Raw genomic sequence first — 6936 nt, 5'->3', positions numbered from 1 at the left:
TGTATTTTAAGCATTGTAGTTACAGTTGTTTTGATAATACTTTCGATGTTGTATTGATAGTGATGGCTTGTCAAGGATGCTTGAGCCATGTCACAGAACTGATGGCTTCTCCCCTCTGCCTCCTTCATTAAAATGCAGTTCACTGGGCTGAATGACTGCAAATGGGGTGCTCACTAACCCGCATTGAAAACAGTGTGGTGATTTAGGCTTGAAAAATTTTTTATCAATGCAAAGCTAAGTTTCTAAAGGGCGTATTGATTTGAGGGATCTTCTGGGACATAGTTCTTGTGAAATGTGCTCGCTTTGATTCCAGGCCCTGAAACAGAGAAGCACTCAAGCGTACGCTGAGACTCATGTGAGCATAGCTCTATTAATGTGTAGCATTGTTCTTCTGTCTTCCTGCCAAATTCTATAGATTCTGTCAGGACAGTGTAGCCTACAATGGGTAGCCTTGTCTGAGGCCCTGAATCCATTTGCATGTTCCAGTAATGTCAGTTTTCCGTTACGGCTAAAAGAAATTTGAGAGCATTGGATTCAGGGTACTAAGAATAGCTTTAGTCCACTGTGCACCTGCACCCAGTTCTGTACCTTCTATGGGGAAGGGGGGGGGGGGTGCTCTCACACACATATATGTAAGTGCAGTTTTTTTAGAATATCTTTCCAGTTGGCATCTGTTTGACAAACTGCTAGCAGAAGTAGACAGTGTTCTGTTTTTGTGACTGCAGATAGTTCACAATCATAGTGGAAAACCCAACCCTAAAATTAATGAAGCTCCTTATTTCAATAACTTAAGAATGAATAAATTTGTTTACTCAGTATATTTCCATTCAGTAATGAATTATGGATCATTTTTTGGGGAAACTCAACTCCAAGCTACATCGTGTAATTGAATTTCATTTTAAAAAAATGTACAACACTGACTGTCTTCCATATGTCAGAAACACCTTTCCACAGGATCAGTGGACTATGATTTATGTAATGCAGTGACATATGTCTGCCCCTATCCTGTCTTGAAAATCTAAATCAGATTGACCAAATCATGAATTGGACTTCTGTCAAATACCCCCTAACAAACTAAATTTAGTGTACATAGCTTGCTCAAATGAAGTTAACTGGATTTCTCTTGGCCACTGATGGAAAGGATATAGGACATGGAGGATGCATGATGCATTGACTACACATCTGCTGCTGAAAGAGGAACTGTACAGTGGTAACAATATGTGTCTTCTTCACACAAAGCAGGTACAATGCAGTTGCTTTACACCTACGAAAGTAGAAGTGATTGAAACAGCTCATCAGACATCAATAGCTAGTTCCATTTTTGTCATATGCAACAGTTAATTACAGGTAACTCACTAACATAAAATGATTTTCAACCAGATGAGTTTAAAAAACAGGAAACACAACAAACTGAGCTGTTTCAGGTGTCTAACAATTTAAAGAATGTTGTCCTCTTGATCACCACAGCTGACAATGTTAATGATTCATAAAAACCTGTAATATTAATATCTGTTTCAATAGCTTAAATAAACTTACATTCGATAATCTAGCCACGCAGGCTCATAAAAGCCATACAATTTGTGTAAACATTTCTTAGATCGTCGCTGAGCAGCGACCACCTGATATTTCAAAGAATACCTTACGGGCCACGGCGCGGAATATGAATTGTTCATAAATTGTATCGATAGAGATATTTTGTGTTTCTTATTTTTTGACAGCTGAAGAACTGTAATCCTCTTCTGTTAACACAGTCATGATATTTTTTAAAAACGGCAGACGCGCATATGATGTGGTCCACAATCACTAATTGCTTATTATAAAATATTACTATTGTTCAGTGCTATGTAAGAATTTATGTGTGCATCTAAGATGAAATATCAAAGATGTTAAAGGACTTTATTTAAGGAAACTACCAGAAAGATAGAAAATTGAAACTGTATGGAGTCTATTGTTAGCAATACCTACTAAGGTAATTAAATAAGTTATTGTGCTCTCAAATGCTGTAATGCCTGCTTATTACTTAAAGTATTTCTATGCTATCCATCTCCTATTAATAGCAACAGAAATAACGGTGTTTTTATAGTTTTCATACAACTCCCAGGGACCAAGTGCATGTTGGCAAACGACGTAGTTAAGGCAGAAGGCGCTTTGCTATTTACCTTGTTTGTGATATAAATCCAACTTCTTTTAATGCATGGTGTAGTATAGCAAAGAAAATTTCCAGCTCTGTCTGGTCCCTTAGGTTTCTCTGTTCGTAGTTGCTATGTCTCATATCCAGTCATGATCGAACATGATCACGACACAAATAAATTAAGTGGCAATGCGAACTTTGTTCTTGATCTTGAGAACGCTACGCCTTCTGCAAACAATGTCAGGTGAAATATAAACTATCGCTTACAGAGCTTAAGTTTTTTGTAAAGTCTTTGATCTTCCCGCCAACAAGTAGTGGAAAACTCACAAAAGATTTCTGAATCTTCACAAGAGAATAATAATTTGGTCAAAATATAAATATCTTTAAAAAAGACACCACAAACCACCTCAGCTGTATTGTTACACATTTCTTGTTACACATTTCTTGATCATTGAGAATCTTCAGGTTGCAAAGCTGTACTAAAGTTGTGACATAAATTGTGATCAAAATTATTTTTTATGACCATTTATGTCATGACATTAGTACAACTTCGCAACCTAAAGATGTTCAAGAAACCGATCGTAACACAATAAATGTATAATAATACAGGTGAAGTGGTTTATAATTGATCATTAAATAACATTGGCTTGAGTGTGAACTTCTCCCCCACCCCGCTCCATCAGTCTGTAATGTAGGCCCTGTTCAGTGAACCACTTCAAGTTCAAAGATAATAATCTTGTTGTGATTTGGTGATGAATCCAGCAAACGTGAATACAAAATATTGGTTGTCATGACTGACATTAATGAATCTAAATTATTGCTCTACAGATGCTCTTACATTTAAGCTACACTGTGTCAGTGGACTTGTACATGCATAACACATGGCTGTGAGACAGCGCAGATTGTTGGTGCAGCTTCTCATACCCCAAATTCTTCCTATCAATAATAAAATATTCCTATTGATCCCATTTCCCTCATTATCCTTGTTTATGTTTTCGTGTTATTTTCTACACTTAGCTATGCCACATGAACTTTTTGAACTTTGACCTAACCATTCCTCCTCTCTCTTCCCTTATCCAAACACACGAATATTCCCATATATCATCTGTCCCACCAGTTTTTCATGTTTTTGTTTAAGAGTATTTTTACGTATTTTTCTGGCCTTTGTGCTTATTATTACGTATTTGTGTGTGTCTATACATAATTTTGCATGTCATTTCTGTTAGCTATCTTCCCTCACAGCCCCCTGACGCCATCATTTGCCCATTTCATAAGTCATTTCCCATTTCCTCAATGACATACCCGCCACAGTTCGCCCCAGCTCCATCTTTGCGCACCGTTTCTTGAAAGTATCCCTCCTCTCACAATGACCTTCACCTTTTCAGAGTCTACAAGTCCCTGTCCCTCGAAAACGTAGTACTACCAAAAAACACCTCTTTGCACAGGCATTCCAGAACCACTTCTGATCCCTCCACAAGATATCGCTACTGTTGAAGCCCTACTACATACATCACACATCTGAAACTGAATCCCTTGCTCACCAGAACCTGGAAGAGCATTCTAAACACCATATCTGTAAGTTATTAAGCTTGCTGATATCGTATTCACATCTTGAGGCATCACTATCCAATCCAAGTGACTGCCACTTGGACCTGTTGAAGGCATCGACAGCTTGGTGAGAAAGTGTGTTAAAGCTCATGAAGTGTGAAAGTGCTTGCGAAAATACTAAACATTGAGCAAGTGAAATTCTGTGCCTGACATTGAATTGCAATGTGCAGTATAAGTTAGTTTTCTTTTTCAACCCATGAGAATTTCTTTTGTTTAGCAAGACAGGACTTGTATAAAATGATAAGTATCTTTAAATGTACTCTTCGCTTAGCCAAAAACGACATCACATCTGATAAAGATGCCTAATTTAATTGGAAAGTATAACTTGTGGATATTTTGCGTAATTTTGCAATGCACTGTATGTAACTATTTTGTATGGGGACTTTCGTATGGCCAGTTCACGTAAGCTAGAATTTGAAAAACGTATTTCCTGTAGTTTTTAATAAGATTTCGTATGTAATATTTTTTGTGTTTAAACATAATTTCAGGGGTCACCTGAAGTCATTGAATTGCCCAGTTAGCTAATTGCAATATCGATCTGGTCAATCCAATGAGGGGTGATGGGACAAAGCAAGCTGGGATAATTTTAATTCCCCTCTTGTTTTGCCATCTGCCTCCTGAAATTCGTGTTGTTACTTTTAACTAATTATTATTAACATACGTGAATATTGTCTGCATTTCCATAAAAGAGAAAGTTTGGCCCTCAGTTATAAGGTAAATAATACCAGGTCTAATTTTGTGCTTAGTTTTATGCATATAATTGATTTACTAATTTATTTTGACTATTCCTAGTTAGTATCGTTTGTTATAGGGTGAAATCAGTGATTGCTTCTTTACTTAAATTCTGTTGTTGACATTTAAACAAGTATAAATACTGTAATAATAGTAAACATTTGGAAGACGAAATACTAGTAGTCTCAAACTATCTATTTAGCTCTATTCAAAAATATGTTAGGAAAACCAGGCCTTCATTAATTCCAAAGTAATTAAGTTATCTCAAAAGTATTGTTTGTGTAACTGTATTTGTTAATGTCACGATTTAAAGAAATAATTGGGCCAACTCTTGCAGAAAGAAATATTGTTAAAAAGACTCAATTTTTCAATGTATACAGTTAATTTAATAAGTTAAATTTTCAGAAATTTCAATTAAAGCTTAACTCTAAACAATGTCTAGTTTCAGTATCTATTATTGTGAAGATACATAAGGGCCCGATTTTTGGTCACAAGACATTCAGTCCATGACCGATTTTCTGATGAGTAACCTGTGCTGGTTAAAACAACAACAATGCTTCAGATTAACTGTTCAATAAGTGATAAACAATTAGGCCATGTGTAAAAACCAATGACAGTGACTGGTCCATATGTACCTGATTATGCTTCAAGAACTGTGAGCTTTGAGGTTATGTTTTTCTGCTTGTATGTGTTCAACAGTAAACTATTGTAGCAATATGTGGAAGTTCGATTGCTAACTGTTAATGAGGCTTATGGAAAGTTTAAACAATAGTGCACTGCCCATATAACTGAGTAATATTGGGGGTTGTAAACAGTGAAATTAAGGTACTGTGAAACACAACTGTGCATATGTCAGCTACATTATTTACAATAGTCAGTGTTGGAATCCTCAACCCAATTTTCAGCCAGTGTAGCAACGGAGTACGTCGACACCAAGGACAACCAACGAAGATATGAAGCAGGTGGAACCGCCACATATGGTGCCCTTATGGGACGAGTGGTACTCAAGCGTCACCGTTAGGTTACAATATCTCTGGATGTAATTAACATTTTACAATGTAACAAATGGCACTGATTACGTATTCGTTTATATGTTCAGATGTGCTAACAAAATTAACGTGGTTCCATTTAAAAAAACGTAGGTTTGTGTTACAAAACATACTTCCGTGCATTTTTGTATGGTTTGTATTAAACAATTACACTAGCCCCTCTCCTCACGTTCGGTCTGTGGAATCGGTTCGTCAGTATTTGATGTGGTTTACGAAATATATCCAGTGGTAACGTTAGGTGACTTACCCTGTATAAGCATAGCAGGTGTTTAGTTGTTAGATAATGAAGCAATAAGGAATTAACAAAATAATGAATAATGTTAGGGATTTTATGGTTAGGGAGCCTGTCTCTGCAGTAGGGATATGTTTTGTGAATGTACTCCACTGGTTAACGAGGTAAGAAAAGTAAGTAAAATAATGGATGCTGATAGACATGATTAATGTAAAAGATAACTGTATACAAAAAATGTGATGTTACTGTGCTGATGATCAAATTGTGAACTAGGCAACATCGGTTACTGTTCATATTGTGCAATTCATGACACTGTAGGAGGGAATGAGAGTTTAACAGAAAGAGCAGTATTTACAAGCAATATAATGCTACATTATTGGACCTATACGTTACCTGAAAACTTTTATTTGTGTTCTGAGGAGTTATGAGCTTAAAGTGGTAGTACTGGAACAAAGAACAATCATTTTACTGATTAACTAGTAAATGTGGTGCTATACTGATGGGAATATTCTGACAGGTAAACTATTCAGTAACATTTTGTGATTTTGTGATGATTTAATTTACTGTTTCAATGAGAGTAGTACTCAGAGTGGAGAAATATGGGTCACTTGTGGTCATTGAATTGTCCAGTTAGCTAATGGCAATATGTGTCTGGTCAATCCAATGGGGGGGCGATGTGACGAAGCAAGCTGGGATAATTTTAATTCCCCTCGTTTTGCCATCTGCCTCCTGAAATTCATGTTTTTATTTTTAACTAATTATTATTAACATACGTGAATATAATCTGCATTTCCATAAAAGAGAACGTTTGGCCCACAATTTTAAGGTAAATAATACCAGATCTAATTTTTTGTTTAGTTTTGTGTATGTAATTGATTTTATAATTTATTTTGAGTATTCCTAGTCAGTATCGTTTGTTATAGGGTGAAATCAGTAATTTTTTCATAACCCAAATTGTTGACATATAAGAAAGTATAAATTCTGATATAATCGTAAACATTTGGAAGGTGAAGCAATAGTAATCTTAAAGTATCTATTTAGATCTATTCAAAAACGTATTATCAAAACCAGGCTTTTATTAATTCCAAAGTAATTAAGTTTTCTCAAAAGTAATGTTTGTGTAACTATATTTCTTAATATCATGATTGAAACAAATAATTCGGCCTAACTCTTGTTAAAAAGAC

Source organism: Schistocerca serialis, chromosome 4 (genome assembly GCF_023864345.2).
Source record: "Schistocerca serialis cubense isolate TAMUIC-IGC-003099 chromosome 4, iqSchSeri2.2, whole genome shotgun sequence".
Lineage (NCBI taxonomy): Eukaryota > Metazoa > Arthropoda > Insecta > Orthoptera > Acrididae > Schistocerca > Schistocerca serialis.
The sequence above is the reverse complement of the archived record's forward strand: the minus strand, read 5'-3'. Positions refer to the sequence as shown.